This window comes from Podarcis bocagei (genome assembly GCF_964188305.1).
Source record: "Podarcis bocagei genome assembly, chromosome: 10".
NCBI classification, from domain to species: Eukaryota; Metazoa; Chordata; class Lepidosauria; order Squamata; family Lacertidae; genus Podarcis; species Podarcis bocagei.
The window spans coordinates 38,512,078-38,539,691 of record NC_138135.1 but is presented as its reverse complement, the minus strand read 5'-3'; the positions used below and the strand labels follow the sequence as shown (position 1 = coordinate 38,539,691).

Here is a 27,614-nt window from a genome sequence, read left to right as displayed (position 1 = left end):
CCCATGTAATACTGAATGCAAGTGAAGAGGGAAGGATGGGGGCGAGCAAAAGTTAAGGATGGGGGTTTGAGAGAGGACATTGTCAGTAAACAGCACAGAGGGGAGCCATTTGTGGAATTTTCCACTGCAGAAAGAGAAGTTTTAAAAGGAGGTGAGTTGGCTAGAAAGAGTATTGAAGGGTGTTCAAGGTAAATGGAAAACATAGGATAGTGGCAAAAGGGAATACTAGGATCCAAATACGCAATAGGTTTGTGAAAAATTAGAAAAGGAGGAAAGAGAAGAAATAGTTCAGAGAAAGAGAGACTTCAGAGAAGCAACAACAGGAAAGGAAGGCTGGTGAGCGATTAAGCAATCAAAGAAGGTTTTAGCGGTGAATAAAGGTGGGAAAAGGGGGAGATTCTGGAGGTGCCCCAGTTTGTTGGGGGAAGAAAAGAGTCAGGATGACATACTGGAGAGGCATTGACCAAGAGAAATGGCGTGTGTGTGTGGCTGCAGCTTGTGGGAGTATTGAAAGGAAAGATGAGACCTGTGCCTTTGCCATTCTCAGGCTGAGACAGAACATCCTAATGGGAATGCAAAAGAAACAGGGCGATGAAGGTGAAAGAGCAAGAGAAGTTATTAACATAAAGGTGACAGTGTGAAGAGAGGAGCACATATGAGCACCACCAGGGTGAATGCAGAATGGGAAATGCAGACAGAGAGAGAAATAATGGGACCGTGCAGGACCATGATGCAATTCAGAAAGATGAAGAGGGAGCGACGCTAAAATAGAAAAGGAATGGTGGCTTCTTGCCCTCTGCTTTCAATCATGCTCAGACACCCTCCTTCCCATTGTGGGACGGGGCAAAATGCCTCTGGGGTCTCACCTGCAGCATCCTTTGCAATGCACTCAGCCACCCTATAAGCAAAGTCAAGTCACACATGATGTGCATTATATTGCCAAGAAGTAGAAAACTGCATGTAGAAAACTTTCCAGAAAACATCTGCCTATTTTAGAGATGGGAACATAACACTTAAACTTCAGAGATGTAATTATATATATCACCTACATATTAAAAAGCCTGAAAGACTCCCTTACTGAATTCCAGGTGTGAGTTACAAGCAACAGTGAGATGCGATTAACTTTATGTCCCACTTGTAAACTTCACAGATGTTGATCTATGTTTCTATCTTGCTCAGTCTTCAGGGCGCTCAGGGCAGTGTTCAAGGTTTTCCCTATGACTGCTTCAACTTTCTCAAACCAGTCTTAGGAAGTAGGTTAGACTGCAAGTGAGTGAGTAGCTTATAGTGACCACTAAGCTCTACTGCCTTCCCTGCCACCACAGTCACTCCCCATACTGCCAGGAAGCTTACCAAGTGTTGGGTAGCGAGGCTTTTAGTCAAAAGGACTTTAGGACATTTGTTGTTGTTGTTCCTTGCCTTTTCTCCTGACAGGGACTCAAGGTGGCTTACAGATAAAATAGAAACCTAGAAAAAGAAACCATAATTTAAAAAGGTGGTTAGGTGGCTGGTTGACCCATTCTTTATTAGCTATAAATTTGGTATAGATAAGAATTATGTTGAAATAATAAAATATTTTTTCTTTCTCTTTAGTAGTTCCAAAATGTTTAGGATTTTATGGACTCCAGGCTAGTTATAAACAACCTCTGCCTCTAATTGGATGTAGGCTTGTTTCTGTTCCTCAGATGCTGTGCTTAAAGTTATAGCAATACAGCCTGAAATGAGGTTTCAGAATTCTGTATGTGTGATTTTCTTTTTCTTTTTAAAAGAGAATACTTCAAACAATGTTTGCAAATTGCTTGCTTAAAAAGCTGAAACATGCTCCAGGTCAACTGCTAGAGCAATTTCCCTTGTATTTTTTTGCCTCGTGTATTTTGCCTAATTTCCCCTAGCTAATGAGGTTATGTGAGATTCCATCCTTCCCTGTATTTTCATTCTGGATCCAGAGCCTTGTGAGTGCTTGGATGTGCTAAATACATATGCACAAAGACCTCTGGGGTTTTTAATTGACATTTTGGAGTCTGAAACTGAAACAAGGAGAAATTAATTTTCTATGGAAATCTGTCTTCCTGGCTAGGAAACAGATTTCTTAGTGGAATTAATCCTGCAGGTTATGCAGATCCCTGTCATGGCCAACCATACAGCCGTTATAGCTCATACTTATGTTCGGGCTGAAGTGGGCAGCTGAAAGATGAAATGTTTCAACAACTGATTGGAGTGGTGCTCCCAATTTACCATTGCTAAACTTCTTTACCCCACCCCCGCAATAAAAGGTGTTTTCTGTGGGGGTTTTTTTGGACCATCACTGTATGGACCATACAGTGAAAACAACTGTATTAGCCTCCTGGTCATGATTTAGCACCCCCACATTGCCCTGAACTTAGCATTGTCCAGGGACTTTGCAAGGAGCAATGTCATGGAAGCGGTGTTTCTTAAGATGAAAATGTGACGTTCCCTTGTTGTTTTTGCTGCTGGTTGCTGCCTGTTGTTTCAGTAATCTGGTTATATTTATTGTATTGGATTGTGGTGGTTTTTTTTAAGTATGTTATCATATTTGCTATTGTTTTGTTATAGTGTTATGAAATTGTTTTTTTACAGTGTTTGAAATGCATCCCTGTTCCTTTGTTGCAAACCACTCGGAGCATGATTTTGTGTGTGTGGAAAACAGACTTCCAGATAAATGAACGAATGAGTGGTAAAATAGCGACCCCCCACAAACAAACAGCAGGGGAAATTCTTTTTATGGGGGGGCAGGGAGTTGAGGGGAAATGAATCTCAAAGAAATTATCAGAAAAATGACCTCTGAGTAATGTTGTTTCAGCTCATAGGATAAGTATTCGGGTCACAGGGTGCGATTCCTCCTCATAGGCCTGAGCCTTTGGCACCTCTTGTTTCGGGGAAATAAGCACTAACCCTGAGGCGGGGGGAAGCATCATCACAAAATGTTGATGCTGATGGATGCCTTATTTATGTGCACTGTTGTCTTATGTAAATCTAGCTACAGCCCTTAATGGTGTGGTGCCACTTTGATTTACACTGTGAAAGGGAGTGTGTGGGAGTATGGCAGTGTTAAAAACTTTCTGGTAACAAACAGCAGGTTGTCTTATGTTACCAGCATTAGCATTTGAGTTCACTGCGGCTGAACTCAATTTGTATCAGTGGAGATTTATATCAAGCAGTGGGAAGGCAGGTCATATCCCACTGCCGTCTGGCAGAATTAGCATCAAGAATCTAGACCATTACAGCAACAAATAAAAGGTAGTTAGAGGAATAAGTCATGTTCTATCAACTCCTTGTAATGGTCATTCTAATGCTATGGTGTCTCCTAGACCTATTACTTTAGTTTTCAGAGAAAAATCAATCTCTCCAGATTATTTCATTATAACTTTCTTTTCCTTTTTCTTTAAATAGTTTGGATCATGAAACTTCTTCACCGCTTATAGAAAAATGCCTTTAGGTTTAATTATCATGATGGAAATACATCTTTATACTTTTTTATATATCAGTAGGAGTTAGTGTTCAATATTACTTTTCTATATTGGGCGGCTTATCAGCTAAGCATTTTTTCAAATATGTGTTTATGATCCAGACCCTATTTTATATGTATTCATTACATTTGTAACCTATCTTTCATTCCAATGCACATAGGTTTTTACCTCCCCAAAGCCTCGTTTAAGCTCAAAATTTTCAAGATTCCCATATGGACTCCTTATTTACCAGTTATAGATGTGAATAAAGAATGGTGTTTAACACTGCAATCCTATACATGTCTCTCAAAACGAAGCCCTACTGAGTTCCATCGGAGTACTTAAAAATTACTTCAAGTGTTCTTCAGACTACAATATCTACTCAACAAAGTAAAGAAATAGATCAGCAAAGCCACCTAGGTTTCCAGGAATAATATACTACAGGGTAGACTTAGAAAAGAAAATGACAGACCACCACTTTTCACTTACCGCTTCCAATTAAAAACACTCAAAACTATAATTAATGACCTACAGTTCATCCTGGACAATTTCCCTTTCACATACTGTGCATAGACCCAGATGTGACTCTGTCCCTATGTCTACTCTAGTAATATGATTGCATAACCTAATAATGTCATCCATAACATTGATCACTCACTTGTCTTCCATTCCTTCCTCTGCCAATGATGTCCTTTGTCATTCTACATAGCACAAACTAGCCAGTCTGTACGCAAAAGAGTAAACAGAAACAAGTCTGGTATCAAAAATGGCAATCCCCCCAAACTGGTGGGTGAATATTTCAGCCTCTTGGGATGCTCTGCAACTGACCTTAAGTTGGCCATACTGGAACAGAGGAACTTTCAAAGGAGATTACCATGTGAAACTGCTGAATTAAAATTCATCAAGAGATTCAGTGTTATCTCTTGTGGATTGACATATGTTAATTGGCTTACCAATGACAGAATGTCTGTGCTAATTCTGCATTACAAAGATGTCTGCAAATGTGACATGAAGGCTGGCAATGTGACCAGAGGAGGAATGACCACTGGGAGGAGCACAGAGAGAAGAAACGCTATGGTACATCTCTGTAGTACCACAACTACTGGGCACCTTCATCTGCCCCAACTGCAACAAAACATGTCTCTCCCATATTGTTCTCTACAGCCAATGTGTTATTAGCAACAACTGGTGTGTGTGTGTGTGTTTTAACTAGTCACTGCTAATAATGTAATATCACTGTCTATACTTTTCCACAGGGACGCAGGTGGCGCTTTGGTCTAAACCACTGAGCCTCTTGGGCTTGCTGATCAGAAGGTCGGCAGTTCAAATCCCTGCGACGGGATGAGCTCCCATTGCTCGGTCCCTGCTCCTGCCAACCTAGCAGTTCGAAAGCATGTCAGAGTGCAAGTAGATAAACAGGTACTGGAGGTACCTCCAGTGGGAAGGTAAACGGTGTTTCCAAGCACTGCTCTGGTTTCGCCAGAAGCGGCTTAGTCATGCTGGCCACATGACCTGGGAAAACTGTCTGTGGACAAAAGCCGGCTCCCTCGGCCTGTAAAGTGAGATGAGCGCCGCAACCACAGAGTTGTCTGTGACTGGACTTAACTGTCAGGGGTCCTTAACCTTTTTTAAAAAACCCAAAAAACCCAAAAACTTTTCCACATTTCCTTTCCTTCTGACTTCACTGTTTACAATCTCCCACCACATATACCTGCAACTTAGGATAATGGCTCATATATCTGATGAAGTATACTGAAGTCCCCAAAACCTTATGTCACAATAAATTGTTTAGTCTTTAAGATGCTACAATACCATTTTTTTCTGCAGTAGACTAACACAATTACAGTACTCTTATGGAAACTGTAATTCAGAAGTAAGTATTCAGTTAGACTTACTCCTAAAGAAAATGTGTGTAGTACTTCATGTTTAGTCTAGTTGGAGTTTATCACACGCTATCTTGAATTTAACATTACAGGGAGATTATATGAAGGGCAGAAGATACATTTTATGGAGAGAATCCTAGTAATTATTTTCCCTCAACTACTTATGCAACTTAGAAAGAAGCTGGATAAAATTCTAATTATGAAATTCGGAAACCTTTTTACTTGGCTGTGGGGGAGGATTCAAAAGAAAAGTATAAATATGCACGGTATTTAGTGTCCATTAACATCATCCTACACCTGTCTAATTTACTGTAGCAATTATTATAGGTAAACTGAAAAAACCTGACCTATTGATTCTTACACCTTTTAGCATCCAGAAATAAATGAATAACATTTGAAAATGTTGAAATGTCTTTGTTTTTCACTGGGTTGCTGGGCAGTTTCAACAGTGGCTACATCTGGAAGACAGTGCTGTATTTCTCAAAAATATCTGTTTTCTATTTTTTCTGTTTTAAGATTCACATTACCAAGTTGCTTATATCAATTTGCTGGTCAGATTTAGGAAACCAGCTAATCCCATTTCATAAGAACTTTGAAATGGCCATGCTGTCACAAGACATCTAAATCAGCAATTTGCCGGTGATAGCGTCCACTGTTAAATGCTTGTGAGCTATCACAACTATCAGAATCATAAATTTTATAGACACACTGGACAATATACAAATGAGGCTGTAGTTTTTGTTCACTTTGCCTAAGACAATTTGCTCATCATGTTGTCCTAAGGTTTGTCTGGCTTGGTTTTGATACGGTTTTGATACTGTTTACGCTGCAGGTCTTACAACATAGAATCATTGGATTAAACTTGGAAGGGGCTCTGGTGGTCCAATGCCCTGCTCAATCCAGTAGTTTTACAGGTACAGCATCTCGTGTCTTAGATAAAAGGTATACTGCTTTTGACAAAATGTCCACAGATGTGCTCTGAAGGCACCATCCAATATTGAAGCTTCAGCTTCAGGGCCACCAATCCCAGAGGGGCCACAGAAGCAACTCTAGTCCACATTGCTTAAAATTTGGGGGTCTAATAGACCCAATTTGAATGGCATGACTCAAATTGATTTTTTGGGGGGTATATATTTCAACAACCCCCAAGTTTGACAGTTAGTAGTACAGATGCTGTAAAGGTGTGGTGATCTGTCATGGAACAATCCCATTGAAGAAGATAACAGTGGTTACCCAGATCTCATTGCTGGTTGTGAAGGGTTCAAGATTCAGGGCCCCCAAAATGTAGGCTTGCCACTGCTCGCCCCAACTGGGCATCAGCTGTCCTCTCATACCATTCCCATTCTGTGACAGTTCTAGGGGTCATCACAGCTTCACTTTTCCCTTGCTGTTCTTCAGCAGTACATCCATCCAAGGTGGGAGTGGGGAAAAACAGCCTTATCCACTGGAGTAGAAATTCTGCACCTTTCTAAAAAGGCTTTCTTAGAAAAATGCCCTGGTCGCACACATTCACATGCACACATGTGAATTTTGGAAGTATTTTCTCCTCCTCCTCTGGGTTATACATAGGACGACAGGTCCTTGCGCCGCACATCTTACAATCTAACATTCAACACAAGGCAGAAGACTAAGATTAAAGTGCCATAATTAATTATAACACAGAAACTTGTCCCCCCTGCCCCGCACATCCTCTTTAACCACCCCCACCCCTCTTGCCACTTTATTTGTGATTTTTCTGCCTTCTAATGTATTACATAATGAGTACCAACTGCAATGCTGAGGCAAGAAGTTTTAATACAATGCCACACTTTGTTAATTAAACAGCAAAGAGAAAATATAATTAGGTATGTTCTCTTACTTGGCTAATTAAGAATGACCCAGAATGTGAAATAATGATTTTAAACAACTGATGAATAGGGAGGAAAGTAATTTAGTTCAAATGGCAAAGCATGTGTCAGCCTTTGAACAGAAAGTGAGGTATTCAAGACAGGCTGACTTGCTTCTGTCTGCTTTGACATTTCTCATCTTGACTGTGCAAGGTTTCTTCAGCTTTTATTTCTTAAATAACAATGGATATAGCAGCAGTGATACTTGAAGTGGAAAGCTCCATGGAGAATCTCTAGTGTATTTTAATTGCGCTTGTTTTAATATCTCAGTTAATAGTGGAACACAATGACTGGGGCATGGTGTTCCTATTTACCAGGAATGTTCTGGATTTAGAGAAGCCATCCCGGTTTCTGAATTGATCCAGGAATGTCAGGCTTTTCCTTAGGACATCCCTATTTTCATCAGAGAAACGTTGGAGGGTATGGTAGGATGTCCCTATTTTCACTGGAGGGTATGGAGTTATCTGATCCCGAAGCTGCCTGACAGCAATCCTGTATAGGGAAGTTTTAAAAAAAATGTTTAATGTTTTATTATGTTTTTACATATGTTGGAAGCTGCCCAGAAAGGCTGGGGCAACCCAGTAAGATTGTGGGGTATAAATAGTTAAATTATCATTATGGAATGGGACGTCCCTATTTTCATCAGAGAAATGTTGGAGGGTATGGGCATGCCATTCAGACATGGGGTCATGGTTTAGCACTCTCCACATTAACCATGATCTAAAACTAAAGCTTGTTCCATGGCCTACAGCCTGTGGTTTGTCACGGAGGGCTAAACCATGAGCTGGAATTTGGATGACATGCTAAGCCAAACCAAACCATGACTTAGTGCAGCAGCTGAAAGACTGGAGAGGAACAAAGTGGCCATAGTTTCCTCTCCTGGAATGTGTACGGCTGTGTGTCTGCACTATGCCATGGTTTGGCTTAAGTATGATGTGCAAAACAGGTCAATGTCTTTTTGCTGAGATATTAAACATACCAAACTCATTTGTCAAACATAATCAAGCAGTGGCACCATTATGCACTGAAAAGGTTTCAGCTGAAAGGAAATAATCAACAGATACCTTCTAATTTCTCGTTGGCTCTGATTTGGTGTATATCGATCAATTACCTTTGCAGATGTAGCCTAATTATTCAAAGTCACACAGGCCTTCCCGGATGTTAAGACTGATTTTCTTTACTGACAAAATGTCTAAAGATCACCAAGAGGTGCAACAACAACAAAAAATCTATTGTTCTGCTGCGTTCCAATCCTGTTAAATCAACTTGCTGTTCGTGATAAATTAAGCCTGCACTGCAGGTCAGTGAATTTCTATTAACTGCTTATTATGGGAGAAAGTAAACTAGCACCATCAAGAACTTTGCACATCAACCAAAGCAAGCTGTCACTCTGTTTAACTTTTACAATAAATGCCCCTCAGACTCTCACATGTGAAGTAAGAAACACTATTTGGCATTTAAACTTTAGTTGCCAGCACACATTAAAGCAAATAATCAACGTGGATTGATTACACCTTCTGACATCAAAAGGTCAGAAATTGCTATGGTGCGTGCGTGTCTTAAAGTGATATATACTTAGTTGATTTATAAACCAATTGCTTTAAAGAATAATTTCCCCAGTTGTTTAATTTATATAATGAGCAGCCTCCTAAGATAAGAAGGAAGCAGCATTGCAAATTGAAGCTGCTCTTTTTACTCATTTTTTTCTTCCTGCTAAATTCTTAACTGCTTCTGCTGTTATATATAAAATAAAAAATGTAAGAATTATGAAACTTATATAGAAACCCAAAATAATCCTGTTATTCATTCCAATTGGCAATTGTTTTATGTTTTCTCTCATGTGTGGGGAATGGAAATAATTTAGAAGGTGATACAGCCATGCCCGTAACAGTGTCAGAAGCCAGGCAATAATCCTATATATGTCAATTTAAGTAAGTCTCAGAGAATTCAAAGGGACTTACTTCCAGGTTAGTGGATAAAGGTTTGCTACCTGGAAATATCTTACTACTGATAGCTGCTTCTCAAATGAAACATTACAAAAGGAAGCCTGAGATTCTATGAAAATGAAAATGTAGATCCTTCTTTATTGATTTTTTTGACCGTTATTTGACTACACCTTTCAAGTTCTATAAAGTATATAAATAACCATACCCAATCTCACATTCACCCCTTGCTCCTGTTTATGGATAAACTTGGAGTCAGGCCAAGCCAAGTTATATATTTTTAACAGTGTGGCTTGAACCTGAATTTGGGATGAAGACAGACAGATGTTCTAAGTCTGCAACACTATGCACATTTACCTGGGTATAAACTACCGGAAACAGTGAGGCTCTGGGCAGCAGTGTCCATTGAGGTGGTTCTCTGGTGGCCACCATTTGCCACCAGTACATAAACCATTCCAAGACCATCAAGAGGAGAAGGGCAAGCCCACACTTTCTAGCAACCAATGGCAACAGAATAAGCAGGGATTGACTCAGTCATCACAATGCAACATGTGCTTACTGACTGGACGCAAGCTCCTAGCATGAGCATGGGCTGTTAGCTAATCAGCTAGCCAGTAACCAGTCACTACTGCAGGGCAATTCAAGTCCGCCCTCATCAGTCATCTTCCCCTCTGCCTCCCAACAGTTCTGATACGGGCATGTTCCTTCCCTGCACCCTTGATTACAATACTGTGGTAATAGTGGTTCCAATCCAAGAACCAGCTCACCAGTGACAGAGGTTGCCAAGGTGCTGGTGTGTGTGTGACAGGAAAAGAGTGTATTTGGCAGCAGTGGTTTGCTAGCAGCTCGGGTGCCCAGGGCGGCGCAAGCACCCGGCACCTGGGGGCGGGGAGAGTTAGGGCAGGGTGCACTGTGCAACACCTCTCCGCTGCCTCCCCCTCAGCTGTAGGGCAGCTGAGGGAGAGGCGATGAGCAGACGCAAGCCCCATGCTGCCGTTTCAGGCAGTGCGGAGGCTGCAGGCGACCAAGCCACCATGTCACTCCCAGGAGAGATGTGTGGCTCGGGCACGCTGCAGGCCCTGTGCCAGCCACGTTTTATTGCACTTGTGACTGAACTAAAAAGTTTTGTGAGCCCATTTTTTTTTAAAAAAACACAACTTCATATTTTTGCCATTTTGACACCCCCTCATTGATGACACCTGGTGCGGTTGACACCCACCACACCACCCTTCCTACACCACTGTTTGGCAGGAGCCTTGGGTCTCTAGCCGGGAACAAGAGAGGAACACCATTTTCGGCAGGCTGTAAGAGATGTCTTGGACTCCAGTGCAGCATTGCTCTGTGGAACAAGCCGTTCTTGAGAAGACCATGCTGTAAGATCTGTACCCCCTCCATCTAATTTCAGGTGTAAATATATGAATAAATCATATTACTTAAAGCTACAACAGCCTCCACCAAGTCTTGATTCTCGAAGGACCACAAACCCTGGGTGAGCGCCTGGAAGTCGCCCCCCTCCCCATATATTGCCACAGCTCAGAAGAGAGTGGGGGTAGCACCCAACCTTTGTAAGAGTGTGTAAAAACTGGCATGATGCAGTCTGCGTATAGTCTGGAAGGAGGAAAGATGGATCATTGGCAATCCCTACAGGAGGACAGATAATGTCTTCAGTGATTTGAAAAACTGCACTGTGTTGCTGGAAGTTGTTCCATATAGAGAAGGACAAACAAGGTTATTCCGTTTTAACAAATGAACTTGTTTAGAGCTAAACAGTCAGGCAAACCTCATTTGCTAGCTAAGACATTTTGAGCCGCAGGCTGAAAACATAAGCGAGTTCCAAGGTACTTTTCCTCTGAGAGTAAACCTAAATGCATGCCTTTTGGTAATACATACAACACATTTCCACTTACTCACCAGAGTAGCATCTTCCTGAAATGCATAAAAGTTCATATCAGTAGATCTTTGTAAGATAAGAGAAAATACTGTCCACAACAGCCAATGTGATAATTATTTTGAATACGCTATATGTAACTTGAGCTGCTTGTATGTAATAAAAATTTATTCCTAGTAGTAGGTGCAGTGTAGCTTTGTACACCTTCTCTAAATGCAGAATGGTTGAAGTCCGTTGATTTCCATAGGAAAACATGGAGCAAATGAGTAATGAAATAAAAATGACATGTATAGGTTTGACTGTTGTTGAAATACAGCCATTATCCCAAATTAGGCTTAGCTCTGACATATAAAACAATTTGTACAAATTGAGTAATGGTGGGTTTGAATTGCTCCCTTACCAGAAATAGCATTAAAAAGCAAAGAGAGTCATGTTGTTCCATAGAAAAAGATAAAAAATTTGCAGTTTGGGAATACCTTTGTTGGGATTGAGCAAAATCTCACAAGATAGTGGCACATCAGACACAGACACAGAGAGACAGAGAGGAAGAGAGAGAGAATGAGAGGGTGTTGGGGAAGACTGTTTTTGCCACTTCTGTCCAAATAACTTTTCTTTTTGTACTTCAGGTACTTTTCTTACAACTGGTAGAAATTAGATAAGACTTCCCTTACTTAAAACTTATCTATTTGTCTTTGGAAAAGTAATAAAACCCTATTTCCTTCTTAACCTGGTTTATGAAAGCACAGCTGTCACAATCACCTAGTATTAATAGTAGACTTTAATAAAAGAAGGAAGAGAGATGTTTGCTAGAAGTGTGCAATAGGCCATGTAATTTGATTGTTAACTTTTTTGTACGCTAAATTTTTTGTGGGTACTTTTTAATGCATAGCAAATTATGCATAACAACTTTTACTGCAGAAACATACATGCAATTATGTTGAAACAATTAACAAGTGGTAAAAGGGTGGGAAGAAGGATGTTAGCTAATCCATATTTAATAGGGAGTGGTGGTAAATATTTTAAATGAAACCATACTTTGAATTATGAACCTTTGTTTTTCCTTGCTGCAGGATTATGAAATATTGTTATAATTGCAGATATAGTTTTGTTGCAGTATTTTTCATGATGATATATAATTCCTGACAAATATATCTATTTCCAGGATATAATGACTACATTAAAAACTGCTGAAACAATGTCATGTGAAATTCAAGGAAGCTGCTGCATATTATTATTTCTTTAAAAAAATATTCCATTTTTATCCCACTCTTTCTTCCAAGGAGCTCAGGATGACTTACAAGGGCTTTTCTTTCTCTATTTTATCTTCACAACTGTCCTGTGACTGAGGTAGGCCAGGCTGAGACAGAAAGTACCTGGTCCACAATCACCCCATTGCTTCATCGCTGAATGGAGATGTGAACCTGGTTCTCTCTGCTTTTAAGTGCAGTATTCTAACAACTCTGCCACCCTGCTTGTCTGTGGATGCAAAACTGAAGCAAGCACAGCACACTGGTAGAGTGAACAGTGTTACTAAAGTGTAGGTGGGTTCCCACAAGGCAAGACACAGTGACAACAGCAAGAACCTTTACTGAATTACGGAAATGAACAACAGGGACAAAGCAACTGCTTATATAGGTACACTTCTGAAGGCCTGGGCCACTCCCACTCCCAGTGTGATTGGCTGTCTAAACTTCCAAGCTGTGAATCATGACTCAGAGTTTAAGGGCCAATGGCAGAGGCCCAAATCCTGAAATGTTTTGTGATTGGATATCATGTATCAAATCAGAATTCAGGAGCTCAGATTCCTTAGTCCAGACTCAAGCTCAGGCAAACACAGACCACTGAATACATAGCAGTTACGGGCATATCAGAGAACATCAAATTCAATTTGATGGACATAGGTTTATTTAACATGAATCAGTTCCAGTGTGGTTTGAGCCAGATATGCTTCTTTGAGACAATTTCAAAATCACCCAATAATATGTGTAGAATGATTCATTAATGTTTATACTGTGCTAAAGGAAAGTTCCTGGCATTGTTTGGAAAACGGGGGGGGGGGGGATAGTGCGGTTTTGAAATCAGAGGTTAAAATCATTGCAGTTTTGAAAGGTTCAGTCCACTGTCTTGATTCAAAATAGCGTCCAGTTGTATCCAAATAAATATAGACAAAGACCTGCTGTATTATCTGAAGGATCAACATGCAGGATTTGGCTATAATATTTTAAGAGGGGTCTAAATGCATGGTGAACAAAGAGACAAAAAACTTTCCAAAATATATAGTAGGCTAATTCAATGAAAATGTCAACTTCCAGACTTATTTGTCATGTTCATATACAGGTTCTATATCATTTAGAAGATAACTTCCCAAAGTTTAATTATCTGGCAAGAGTTTTTCACAATGGCAGTTTACATGTGAGGAAAACAACCAGAAGCATGACATACAAGATGTATCAGAATTTATCCAAGTTCAGTTAAATACCTCTCCAAGAAAGTAGACAATAGGTTAATAAATGTTTATTATATTGATAGTTTTTCTTTCTCATTTAGTGAATTGACAAAAAAACTTTATGTTAGGAACAAAATCCCATAAGTTTAGGACAATAAAACTTATGTTGATTTAGTGTGTTATATCAATCACAAAACACATACTTTTTGGTCCCCTCAACAAATGAAAAGAAAAAAAATCTCTGTTTTAACTTTATTCTCTTCTTTTTATACATTCACGTACTCCTTTAAGTGGCCTGGTTCCCAAACGGTTTAGGGCTTCAAAAATAGCCATAGTAGCATTTTAATTTGGGCATCAAAAGGCACTAGCAACCAGTAAAATAATATAACTGATTTATTTGCTAGTAACCATATAGCATTTGAATTCCTTCATGGTAGAACTTTGCATTCTCTCTCCCCTGCTCTGCTTGCCAGACAACGTTTGCCTCTAATCATTTGTCTTGAAAAAAGCTTTCCAGTCAGGCAGAGGCAACAGAGAACAGGTAGTGCTATTGTTTGGCATGATATTTTTCACAAAGAGAAATGACCATGGGAGTGAAGGATGAAAAGAAGAGGAGGATAAAGAACGGAAGGAATCGACAACTAAATAAAAAGAAGACTAGAGTCTTAGCAACAAACTGGGTTCAAAAGAGGTCATCACTATCGATAGTCTGGAGGTCACCAAGAGACCTATCCATGGTGTGGGAAGAAGGAAGGTGATAATTCTTTACTAACAGCTCAAAACACAGTGGGGGGAAAGGAGTTTATTAGAAATGGTTTGCTATAGCACCAATGACCAAACTATTAAAGTGTAATTTCATCAGCTACATACTTGGGAATTTGGAAAGAGAAAGTTATCCAGGTAGAAAAATGGTTTTTTTGGACAAAGGCACTGTGCTGCTTTCTCCTCTGGGTGCAAGACAGAAGCCATGTTTCAAGAAGTGATCCTCTTTAATAATGCCTTGTGCAACTCTGCTTTGATGTATTAAAAGTTTTCTGTAAGAGGAAACTGGATCTCTGCCCTGCCAGTGAGAACAGTATCAACTCCCTGTTTGGGGGCTGTTTTGATCCAGACTTACCCTTTCTTCACATGCATGTTTATTTATGGCACCTTGACAACACAAAATTGTTACTACGGGTTCACTTATCATACCTCTCATGACAGATTTTCTTTCTTTCTTTCTTTCTTTCTTTCTTTCTTTCTTTCTTTCTTTCTTGACATGTTTTTCCAGAAGTTCTGCCCCAAGTTGTAGATTTGCAAATCCTTTTTATTATTGTTTCAAGAGACAGATACACACCATCTGTGAAAGTCATCCCATTGGAGGGATGGGGTGCAGCTTGCTCTGCGTGGGGTTACATTGCCTCTGAAGGAGCAGGTATGTAGCCTGGGGTACTTCTGAATCAATTACTGGGACTCAAGTAGCCTCGGTGGTACAGAATGCCTTCCATCAGCTTTGACTTGTGGCCCAGCTGTTCCACTATCTAGACAGAGACATCCTAACTACACTCTGGTAACCTCTAGGTTGGATTACTGCAATGTGTTCTTTGTGGGGCTCCCTTTGAAGATGATTCAGGATCTATAGCTGGTGCAGAATTGGGTGGCCAAATTGTTGACAGGGGAAGAATGGTCCTGACATATAGCACCTACTCAGGCACCATTGCACTGGCTACCAATTTGTTTCCACGCTGTAAAACCTTATGTGTCTTAGGATCCCCATTCTCCCCCCACCCCCACATGAAGCTAAGGACTCTGTGATCATCAACTGAGGACCTTCTCTGTGTGTCCCCTCTATGGGAGATCCAAACAGTGCCAACGTGAAAATGCTCCTTTTCAGTGGTGGCTTGCTGCTTGTGGATTGCTCTTTCCAGGGAGGTACATTATACTTGTCACAATCCTTATCTCTTTTTTATCTATTTGTAGGCAAAAACATTTCTTTTTACCCAGACTTTTGGCCCTTAATTTGAAGGGTTTGAGGTATTTGTGGCCTCTTTTAGCAAGGCAGGATCTGTAAGACCTGTCTTGTCTGTATAGATGTGTTTTTAGACTTTCATTGGTTCTGTTTGTTATAACTGGTTTTAGTATTTATATTGTTTTTGTAAGTTGGTTTGGGTCACTTTTGTGAGAAAAGCAACTAATACGTTTAATAGTAATAGCAGTAATAATATTTCCCAAACCTTTTGAATCCCTTTGTAGAGTTACTCAACTTTCTGGGCCCCTAAAATTCAGCACCTATGCAAATCTCTCCATGTGTTGAAAGCATGTTCATAGAGCACTTTGAGGACTTGCACTCACTTCCACACATCCCTGATGTCCTGCTGCCTAGTTAGGGTCCCTCCTTGTGTGTGGTGGTTTTACTCAGATGCATCTCTCTGTGTGTGAAGCTCCTTCTGATGTCCACTGAACTGCCAGACAAGGAAGCATGAAGGGGGGGGGTGGACTAGCAGTGGCTAGCCCACTCAAAGGCAGTATGCAAGTTCCCACAACCACTTCTATGCAAACTCTCAAGGTATGGGGAGATTTGCATGAACCACCCACCTATAGTTGGTGCTGAATTGCGGGGGTCTAGAAGGTAGAGTAACTTTAGAAAGGGGTACAAAAATGACAGTGTGGTGGACAGACATCTGTCCCTAGAAACAACAGTGACAAAAATTTGCAAAACATCCAGGAAGGACCAGGACTGAGACTAGAACTGCACATCAAAGGTTTTGAAAAAAGAACAAGCAAACTCATTTTAAAAGCAAAATAAAGGGAACATTAGAGGAGCGGGGGCCGGGGGGGTGGGAGACATGCCACAGGCATGATTAATAGTTTGAACACGTTTAGCTGTCATTTACAAACACCTCATGTTCAGCTGTTGCACTTTTTTTTGGTCAAGTGTCATGATTGTCTTGCTCTTTCAAGAAAAATGATTTTTTGGGAAACGCCGAGTCTTCATGAAAGGGAATGAATGTCATACATTTCAGTACATCTTTCATTCATGCCATGGAAACATTTGTTGCTCGTGGAATTTAATTGCTTCATCTTTATTTCGCTGTCTGCCTGCTTCTTGTTAGATGGCTTCCTCTCCACCTCCCAGAAACACAAAATAACTTCCCAGCACCAACAAGCAGCACATTAAGTATCAGATCCACACATCCCCATCTCATCCTGCTTCATTCCTTGTAGTAACCTATTGGCCTAGTGTGGAATTTGCTCCTGGCACAGGAAAAGGTTCTCTAAATTTGGAGCAGAGCAACATTTGGTATATAGGTTATTTGGTATAATATTGTTGGATTGTAGCACCCTGGATTAAAGGTAAAGGTAAAGGGAACCCTGACCATTAGGTCCAGTCGTGACCAACTCTGGGGTTGCGTGCTCATCTCGCTCTATAGGCCGAGGGAGCCGGCGTACAGCTTCCGGGTCATGTGGCCAGCATGACTAAGCCACTTCTGGCGAACCAGAGCAGCACACGGAAACGCCGTTTACCTTCCCGCCGGAGTGGTCCCTATTTATCTACTTGCACATGACGTGCTTTCAAACTGCTAGGTTGGCAGGAGCAGGGACCGAGCAACGGGAGCTCACCCCGTCGTGGGGATTCGAACCGCCAACCTTCTGATTGGCAAGTCCTAGGCTCTGTGGTTTAACCCACAGCGCCACCCATGTCCCTAGCACCCTGGATTGTAACACCTGAATTCCATAGAGTTGGTAACAAACATGCCAGGACTAGAGCTGTTGTAAAAAATCCCCCTTCATTGATTCCAAGGTGGTGGTAGGGAACAAGGCATTTGACCTGCTCTCAAGCTGTTTTTCTTATTTATTTTGTAATTCTTTTTTGATTTGTCGGAAGCTGCCCTGAACATTGTGGTCCCAATGGAAAGGCTGGTTATACATTTACTTAAATAAATACATAAGAGTAAAGATTAACCTTAAAGGTTTTCTGCACACACACTTACTTACAAGTAGTTATTTTTGTAGTTCATAGGGATCAACCTTTACAGGGATCAATATAAATTTCTGCAAGGGTTTCACGGGCAGGAAGGCTAGCATTACGGAAGTTTTGTGCATATGCCTAGGAACAGCCTGATCAGCTGCTTGCTTGCCACCTGCGCGCATAGGCTCAATTTATATTCATAGCTCAATAAGAATTTATGGGTGGAAATGATATATGATTCATAGTGCAGCCAATGTTACAAGCTGGACAAGCTATGATGTGTATTGTGGATGCCCAGGCAATTATGAATTTTGGTGCCATTTTCGTTTATTTGGTTAATAAGTAGGATAAAAGTACGGTATCCAGTGTTTACGTTTTCCAACCACTGTGGCTTTTGCAAGATAGAAATTAAAAAATAAACACACAATTTCTTTTTATGAACTTTGCATCATTTCCATGTGTCATGTAAGAAGCCTGAAATGCTCACTTATTTAAAAAAAGAGGTATATTTAAATGATAAGCCGATATAATTCTTCTCTATATTTCTTAGGATAACTGGTCACAAGTTTTTTTTAAAAGAAATGTCCCAAACTAGCATTTTGCAATCCATTATACAGGAGGATCACTTTAGCATCCTGGCCTCCGATGCATTTTAATGAAGAGGAAAGATCTCTGCATGTAAAGAGAAGTGCAAGTGGATTCTGCTTTCTTTCCTGATAAGAGAGGCTGCTTCATTTGGAACTGATTGCTAGATACAGAATAAAAGTCTTTGGCAAGGCAGATGTACACCTATTTACTCAGAATTAAGTCTCATTACTTTCGATGCACCCTCTGCCCAGGTGAATGTGTACAGGATTGTAGTCTGATTTTCTTTGTTGTCTCAACCTTGTGTCTTAACTTGTAGAAAGGGGAGTGTGGAGAGGACTGCATTGGCTGCTTCACATTCTGCACAAGGAGGTCACTGAAAGCAAAATTCAAACCAGGAACGTGCCTCAGAGTGAGCATATTATCTTTCCTCCCAATATTTTTATTAATTTTCCAAATTATTACAAATCCAACCAAATTACTTTAATTTTATACAGTTTCTTACAATCAGGTTTCCTGCTCCTGTTGCAAACATATGTTGATCGTTTCCTCCCCAAGCAGCATCATTTCTTATTTAGTGTTCAGTTGTCTTCTGTCGATCTTTGTTACATCATTCTTGCAGCTGACTACATCTTCCTCCTTACAAACAGCACCTCTGTTACATCTTATAAGTATAAAATCCATTACACGTGTGTAGTCCTTCATATACATTGTTGTTTCAGACCAGGTGTGCTGGGAGAATTAATTACTATCTTCCATTGTTCGGTTCTTTGCAGTGTTTATATGGATGGTACAAGGTAACACATTCCATTAGAATGAGCATATTATCTTCAGGTACAGCTCATGTGAAGAATGGTGCCATAAAATCTTTATCTGCTGGCGACATTGCACAAAAACACTTGTGTATGTGTTTACATACACACCATACATACATGGTGCTTTTTTCTGGGGGAGGGGATGCAGGGGTACGCATACACCTAAACATTTTGTGAATCTTTGTTTGGCCTCATTGAGGGGCAGTTTTTCAATATGAATAGGAAAACAAGAATATCCCTAAACATTTTTTTAAAGAAAAAAAGCGCTGTACATACATACATAACACAAACAGCAGCTTGTTGGGGGGGTATTGGACAGGAAAATGGCACCAGGAAAAGCTTTAAAGAGACATGGCCACCAGTCTAAGCATTTTAAAAACAAACGTGCTTAAATTATGTCCAGATTTGCTCTGCAGTTGCCTACAGCAAGTAGCACCCAGCTAGGAAGCACATAAAAACACATAAAGGGAAATGAGAGGTGTCCCCATCATCTGTTATTGGACTGTCATGGGAAAACAGGTAACGGACAGCCCACTGTCATGTGGCCCTCCTAACTCCCCCCCCCCCACCATGGAATAAAAGGTGCTGGAAGAAAATGAGAGGAGTTAATGTACAATTATTAGAGGATTGTGGATTGGGAAAGGAGTATTGGGCATGCACTTAGAACACAAACACAGTAAGATTGAGCATGAGAAGTAAGGGGGCGTCAGCAAATTTTAGCGTTGCATAGGGTGCTTTTGAAATTTGCGAGTCTGCCATTGATAATTTGCCCTAACAGTTCTTTCCGCAGGATCATTATCCTCCTTTTCTATCAAAGGCAGAAAGGGGAAGAGAAAACAGGCTACACACTGCCACTGAAGTGAGTTCTATAACCCTTGTAATGATTGCTGCTATTGACCCAGATCATATAATTTTTAATAACGTGATCTACCCTAATGTCTGATATTAAGCTATTTAAAGATTAATTCAGAGAGGACTTGCTTTATCTTAATTAAGAATAGGAAATAAGTTGAGCAGGGCACTTGGTAATTCATTTTGCAGTTGACTCTGGTAAGGCTTGCTTTCATAAATTTGGCATATCTGAGAATTTATTATCTGGGTAGGAAGCAATCTATAGAGTTCTGCTCTCTTGTGAGCAATAAAATATTAGGTTCCTTTCAGCATGCACAACATTTGGGATGTTCAGTGATATAGCCTACATGAAAGGGAAGAGGTTCCTCAGCAAATATAGACCGGATTCCCCTAACTTCATGCCTTTGGCTGTGGCTAATGTAGTAGGTGGGTGCCACGTTATGGAAAGTTCATATTAACACTGATGGATAGCTCAGCTCAAAGAGCATGTGACTCTTAATCTCAGGCTTGTGGGTTCAATTGCCACTGCAGGGAGTTGGACTAGATGATCCTCATGGTCCCTTTTCAACTCTACAATTCTATGTTTATGTCTAGGAATGACTGGCAAGAGAGAGGTGAATTGGTCACAGAAAACCTAGGAGTTTGCTTTTCAGAAAGTAACCCAACATGGTTAGCAATAAGATTTTCTTTCAGACAGTAGCACACTTGTTAACTAGTTTTGAGAAGTTACTTGTTTCAACCTCCCAACATGTTACAAAAATTGGCACTTAAAAACTGGCACCTGCGGCACTTCTAAAGGAATAAAATCCATTTGGGAATCTGGCAGCAGTTGAACAATATTTTTTTTAATAAACCCCAGTGGGGTGAATGTTTCCGTGTAGACCTATGAAATCCATTATTGCCAAGAGCTGAAGGTATTAACTAGCTAGCACCTTTAACCCTGTCAAGTTTCAAAAACCTGTGATCCAACACAGGTCAACCTTACAATGAATCAATCTATGCAAGAAATACATTTTTTGGACACTACTATAAAAATACAGGATGGGCGCATAGACACCACCTTATGCCTCTAGCTACCATCCCAAACATCCCAAACAGTCCATTGTATATAGCCAGGCACTACGTTACAGCCGCATCTGTTCCAATTCTACAGACAGAGACTCTCACCTAAGAGATCTACAGCAAACCTTTTCAGAACTAAAATACCCAGCAGATGAAGTTAGACAACAGATCAACAGAGCCAGACTGATACCCAGAGAGAACTTGCTGCAAGACAGACCCAAAAAAGAAAATAACAGAACACCTCTAGTCATCACATACAGCTCCCAAGTTAAAACAGTACAACGCATCATCAGAGATCTACAACCTCTCCTGGACAATGACAGTTCTCTTTCTCAAGCTCTGGGAGGAAGACCTTTCATTGCCTACAGACAGCCACCCAATCTTAAACAACTCCTAACCCACAATAATACTACAACCAGACTTAACACGGACACTGGCACCAGAGCTTGCAATAAACCCAGATGCCAACTTTGCTGCCACATACACCCAGACAACACCATTACTAGCCCCAACAACATCACACATACCATCTCGGGACTATTTAATTGCTCATCGTCTAACATTGTGTATGCCATCAAATGCCAACAGTGTCCTTCAGCTCTCTATATTGGACAAACAGGCCAAACCTCATGCCAAAGAATAAACGGACATAAATCTGACATCAAGAATCACAAAACAGAGAAACCAGTAGGAGAACACTTCAATCTCCCAGGACATTCTATACAAGATCTCAAAGTAGCTGTTTTACTACAAAGGAATTTCAGAAATAGACTGGAAAGAGAAGCTGCTGAATTGCAACTCATTACCAAACTTAAAACCATGGAGAGACCTGGTCTGAACAGAGACATTGGATTCTTATCTCATTATACATGACTAAGCCATTTTTCACCTTCTCACCCCTTGCCTTTTCCTGTAAGACCTATTGCAGTCGTTAAGAGTCGTCAGCAGGCTCATCTCAGCTATCTGCCAATCTCCCATTCCCACCACCCTTCTGAGTAATACCCCTCCCCACCTTCTCACTATATAGAAGGGTCTGGCAACTTCTGTTTCAGTGTATCTGAAGAAGTGTGCATGCTCACGAAAGCTCATACCAAGAACTAACTTAGTTGGTCTTTAAGGTGCTACTGGAAGGAATTTTTTTATTTTGACTGTGATCCAACAGTTGTTGGAGACGATATGGGGCTTGTATCCACATGTGATATTCATGTCCAGTTATTAATGTTATTGGAAGGCAAATGTTGAGGCTGAACATCCCAGAACAATTAACTCATATGGATCCTAGAGGAGCATTACTGAATGCTTTTCCAGAAGACTAAGCAGAAGTATCATACCAGGAACTAGTTTATCATCTCCCCACAGAGCAGAAATTGTTGCATACTGGAAAGACCAAAACACAGCACAGGGATTCAATCGTGGTTCAGGCTATAATGGGGCCATCTTGTTATGGAATAACTAACTCACCATCAAAAATAATTTCTAAAGTCTGTCGCATACAGGAGTGGGAAACCTGTGGCCTTCCGGAGGTTGTTGGCTCCAACTCTTATCAGCCCTAGGCAGCAGAGACAAGCTGTCCATGAGGAGAAGTGAAGCAGCCTACCTCTGGCAGCGGAATCCCACAGGGCAGCACCCCTATGGGCACCTTGCCCACCCCTGTCACCACCGCCAGAGTTGCTTCTGGCAAGATCTCATGGAGCTCTGGAAACTACCACATGACCCCGGTAAGCAAGGCTTTGGTGATAGGGTGGCAGTGGGTGTGGCACCTTTCTGTTTTGCCTCAGGCAGCAAAACAGGTTTCACCAATGCCTAAGTGTACCTCTGGCTTGGTGTTGCTTGGAGGTCCAGGCCAGGGGAAAATAGTTAAGCAGGGCATGACAGATAATAGGAGTGAGCCCAATGGTGTCATGTGCTGATGCACTGCTGTTTTCTTGGCACAAGAGTAAGGAATAAGCAAGCCTTATGCAATCTTTCTTTTTTCAGATGGGAGCGAAGGTTAGAGAGCTGGTGTAGCTTTGAGGGTTGAAGGGAAAATGAAGATTGATGGGTCTGGGGAAGCCAGCCTTTCCAGGCTACTTTTGATTCCTGTGAATCATAAGAGATCATGTGCTTCCTTTGTAAACTTAAATATCAATATAATATCTGTGTTTTCCTTTGGCTGTTTGAACATGCTTATTAGCATTCTTTATCCTCCTGACTTTTCCTTTCTCTCTGACTCATGCACCTTTCAGAATTAAAGTATCTGAAAATTTGATATGAGCTTATGCAAGATAATTAGCTCCCATCGAGGTTAAGAGCAAGAAATTATTATAATTAAAAACAAAAAAAGCTTATAGTGTACTCTGAAGGGGACTAGGTGCTTATTTTCCTATTTAACACAAGGTGAATCAGGAATGCTTCTGTCAGTTTAGAGAGAAAGGCTACTTGGAAATTGTATGTTGCATTTACTTTTCCTTGTGCGCTGAGAAAATTACAACACATTTCCTGGATTTGCAGTGACATTATCATACAACAACTATAGGAACACCCATACAAAGGCATCCTTTGGAGTCCTGCACCTTGAGAAAAATATTACAATAGCATCTCTCCCCGTGACCTCCCCACAAAAACCCAAGGCTGATGATCCTGGCCTGAAAACTCCTGCTCCATCATTTGGCGAGAGTCGTATCTGCCTCCCTGTCTTGCAAATTTACCTATCAGGTGCTCTTGGGGTGACTCCTACAATTTTTTTCTTTCAGGATGCATTGCAGAGCAGTTTGGTAGGTGATCTTATTTATGATTCCTCCAGTCAGAGTGCAGTCTGCAGCTTCCTCCTGGGATGTATCAGAGGAAAACACACTTTGTTGCATAAATTAAACATGCATTTTAAAAATTACATTAAATGCAAAGTCTGTTTCTGGCAACTTATTAGGATGCTGTTGTGGTTCCATATTCTGCTACAAATGATGAAACTTTTTTTGATTTTAAGGTTTAGTTCTCCCACCTCTGTTTTATATGCATTGCAGAAAAGTGCTTTTCAATGTATTTTGAAAAACATTTTAGCAAAGGAAAACAATTTAAATGTGTTACAAATGTTCTGCAGTCCTAAGCACTGTGGGGGTGTTTTTATTTCTTAACATAAATGTTTGGTCTTTAAAATCCACATTCGTAAAGTAAAGCTGTTTTGCAGTCTCCCATATTTATTTCATGCTGCTGTTTATGATCCTGTGAGAAGAAAGGAGGAAATAAACAACAAAAAATACAAACTTGGCTTTAAAGAAATCCTCTTTGGTATTTTTTTAAAAAAACTACCTCCAGTTCAGAACAGGGATGGGAGATTGGAAAATTAAGGGGAGAAGCCCTTCTGTGCAAAGGGGCCATTAGCCTATTGGTGTATGTGGGGTGATATGTTTCCACAAAATATCAGAAATTTATGAACAACAGATGAATAATTCAGGATTTCTAAAATGCATTATGTGACAATTTCATTTAAACCCCCCCCCCATGATATCTGGAACGTAGTCCGGAAGAATTTGAAAAATCTGCTTACTAGAGTGTTAAGAACAGGGCTTTTTTTCAACCGGAACTCACCGGAAAGAGTGCATATTTGGTGCTCAAAGGACAGATTTCACCATCCCTATTTAAAGCCAGCCCTGCTTATTTTACTTAATGAACATTAATACCTTTAGCTTCTCAGAATATTTTACTGACACTTAGTGTTCTGTCCCAACATAAGTACTGGGTATTCTTGGGAAGTTATGGGGGTTACAGCTTTCCAGAAAGCTCAGTCACGTACATCAACCTTCTGCCCCACCTCACACCAATCAAACTCTTTCTGGTGTACTGATTAGCAACAGGCAGGTAGGATTATTTTCCATTTTAGTTATCCTCAGTGCTTCAGAACAACACAATAGGGAGGCCATTGGGGTAAGTTAAAATAGTGCCTGAGCTAAGAAGTTTAGGGTAGTCTGGAGTACAGTGGTACCTCGTGTTAAGAACTTAATTCGTTCCGGAGGTCCGTTCTTAACCTGAAACTGTTCTTAACCTGAAGCACCACTTTAGCTAATGGGGCCTCCTGCTGCTGCCGTGCCGCCGGAGCCCGATTTCTGTTCTCATCCTGAAGCAAAGTTCTTAACCCGAGGTAATATTTCTGGGTTAGTGGAGTCTGTAACCTGAAGCGTATGTAACCTGAAGCGTATGTAACCCGAGGTACCACTGTACTGTTGTTCACTGCCAGTTAAGTCCACTGGGGCCCCCCAATGGCAGAGGGGTCCCACCAGAGGGAGCTTTCCTAGGGTCTCCTCAACCTGGATCCTGCCCTATTTACTTTGATGAAACATAAATGTTTGAGTAACAAAAGCTTTCCCACAATTTCAAATTCATGCTTCCCCGCTCTAGATTTCCTGATCCCACAAGTCGTAAGACCTTTCAAATGCCCATAGGGCTTACATTGCGGCGCCCAAATATTTGAGGCTGCAACTCAATGTGAATGAGATTCATTGTGATTGGCATGCCCTCTAATTGTGATGGAAGAGTCAATTTATTTTAAATTGTCTTGGCCTCAAATCCAACGAATAACTGCTGGATTTCTAAGCATCTGTCAATATAGATGGGGCATTGCCTAGGAATGTTTGTGATTAACAATAAATCAGAGTAGGGGTAGCTAACATGATGCCCTCCAGATGTTGGCTACATTTTGCTTATAAACTAGTCCTAAACACAGTTTGATTTGTGCCATGGGCTGGCTTTCTTTCTGGCCATTACCCCCACACTTCCGCCATTATTTTCAGAACCACCTCTTCAAAAACAAAACAAAAGCAAGCTGAATTTAAATAGAGATTGAAGCCGAAGCTAGGTGTGGTGGATTTATAACCCCAGAACATGGCTACTCTTACTCCTATTTCAATGTTCTCTCCTTGAGCTGATGTACTAGGGTTCCATTAAACTGATGGGAGTACGTTTGAACAGATGCAATGATGCAAATGTTTCCCCCCACCATCAATTTGCCTCCCAACTGCAGGAGGAGGCAGTGCATATGCACAAGAATCACGTAAAGATTAAGTGATGATGCTTTTATCAGGGATAAAAGGGATTTGCAATGCAATAGTGTGGGTATTGATTGGACGCATCCCTAGAGTGTGGCTGTTAAATGGCAGTTAAACAGCAACAATTTGGGGTATTATTGTTAAGTCAGGCTCTGTTATTTGGATAAATGGTTTTATGTGGATAAATCTTTTATCCACACCTAAAGGTGCTGGGATTCAGGCTGCTGCTGCTTATATACACGCTTCCTTTTCTGCATTTCTTTTAGCACCTGCCATTGTGCATACATCTCACTGGAGTCTGCTGGACTGGTGGCTGCTCTACAGACGTAGGCTGCAGTCCAAAGCCCAAACAGGCAGTGGTTGAGTTGAATGGAGCAGCTCTGCCACCAATACTAGCAGAAGATGGCGGGCAGCCGATAGCTACGCCGGTCTCGAGCTAGTGTAGCAATTGGGTCCGCACTGGGCTTGAGCCAGTGCCACCAGCATGCAGTTCCCTGTGTGACCTGCTCAAAGTGTTCTGGGCGTGGGATGGTGGCATCGTCTTGCAGATAGAGGGCAGTGACAGAACTGGGTGGAGAGACACTGGTGTCCAGTCCACCCCCTCTCTCATGGCCCAGCACAAAGGGGGAGGGGTTTGAAATTGCAGCCTCAACTCTTCTGGTTTGTGATTGGTCTTAAAATTATTTTGTGTTTTTAAATCGCTGCAACGTACCCTGGGACATTATGGTGAAGGGTGGGTAAGAAGTCAAATATCAATAAATCAATAAATGAATGAATGAATGAATCTAACTCAAACTGGGTCTCAGACTGAAACTTTCGCCTCTCACATACAGAAAATGTGGGCATAGGGTAGCTTGCTTGTGTTCTGATTGGCTCTTGCATGCTAATAACTCCTTCCCCATTGGTCACGAGGGCTGCTTGTTTATTGAGAAGCAAGACCAGCCTGCAGTGGGTGGGCTGAGGTGACATGCATCTTGGATCAATTCATAATACAGTGACTAAGAAAAATGATGACTTGGCAAAGGATCAAAGGGGTGTTATCTTTAATAATTAACAGTTAACAATTAAATCTTCAGTTTTTATTTTTTTTAAAGAAGAAGTCCTGCCTCAGCATTTCAGTGTGAATTTCTCCGAATACATTTTCTATCCCATTTTTCCTGATATGCAATTTTTGCAAAGCAATTTCCCACAATATTATATCATTCCCCTAATAAAATTCCCACAATATCTATAAACATTTGTATATTATTTTCATTAATATATGCATTTTTATTCACACTTTATCCTCATATATGCATTTTTGTATACATTTTTTGAGTAGAGAACTGCACTACAAAATTCGGAGAAGTGCAAATTTTGAATGAGAGGCACATTTTGAATTGTGTGTTGTTTTGGACTGTTTGAGATCGGATTGGTTTGCCTTAATATGTGAATTGAATCAAATTCATTCACCATCCTCTTGCCTTCCAGAGGTTTTGGACTACAACTCCCTTCAGTCTCAGCCAGTAATCCAAAACCTTCAGGAGGGCACCATCGCTGAAGGCTGTTCTATAGTGTCTGAGTTCTCACTGCCTCAGTGAAACTTCTTCACAAACTTGTTAGGTTATGAATGATATTTGAAAGATGACAATGTTAGACTGACTGAAACCTAAACTCCTTGTATATTTAAGTCTCCCTGAGTATCTGCTCTTTTTTCCTTTGCAAACTAGGGAGACGAAATACTTCTCTTCTTCTCATCCTCATGGGGCAGACAAGCTCACAAGATGTCTATGTGAAATCTCTGCTTTTCTCCATAGATGGATTCAAAGCTCTATCTAAGA

At 40.8% G+C, this 27,614-nt stretch overlaps 1 long non-coding RNA gene across 3 annotated transcripts; it reads left to right on the top strand.

The window, feature by feature from the left end:
* The first annotated feature begins 25 nt into the window (after positions 1-25).
* On the top strand, positions 26-27,614 carry LOC308595512. 3 transcript variants are annotated; one of them, XR_014012070.1, is made up of 4 exons: positions 26-151; positions 1,180-1,269; positions 8,356-8,536; positions 27,504-27,614. It is a non-coding gene; the product is annotated as an uncharacterized lncRNA (long non-coding RNA). The 3 variants fall into 3 exon arrangements; XR_014012071.1 differs by lacking the exons at positions 8,356-8,536; positions 27,504-27,614 and adding an exon at positions 18,080-18,214; XR_014012072.1 differs by lacking the exon at positions 27,504-27,614 and having other exon boundaries at positions 8,356-8,647.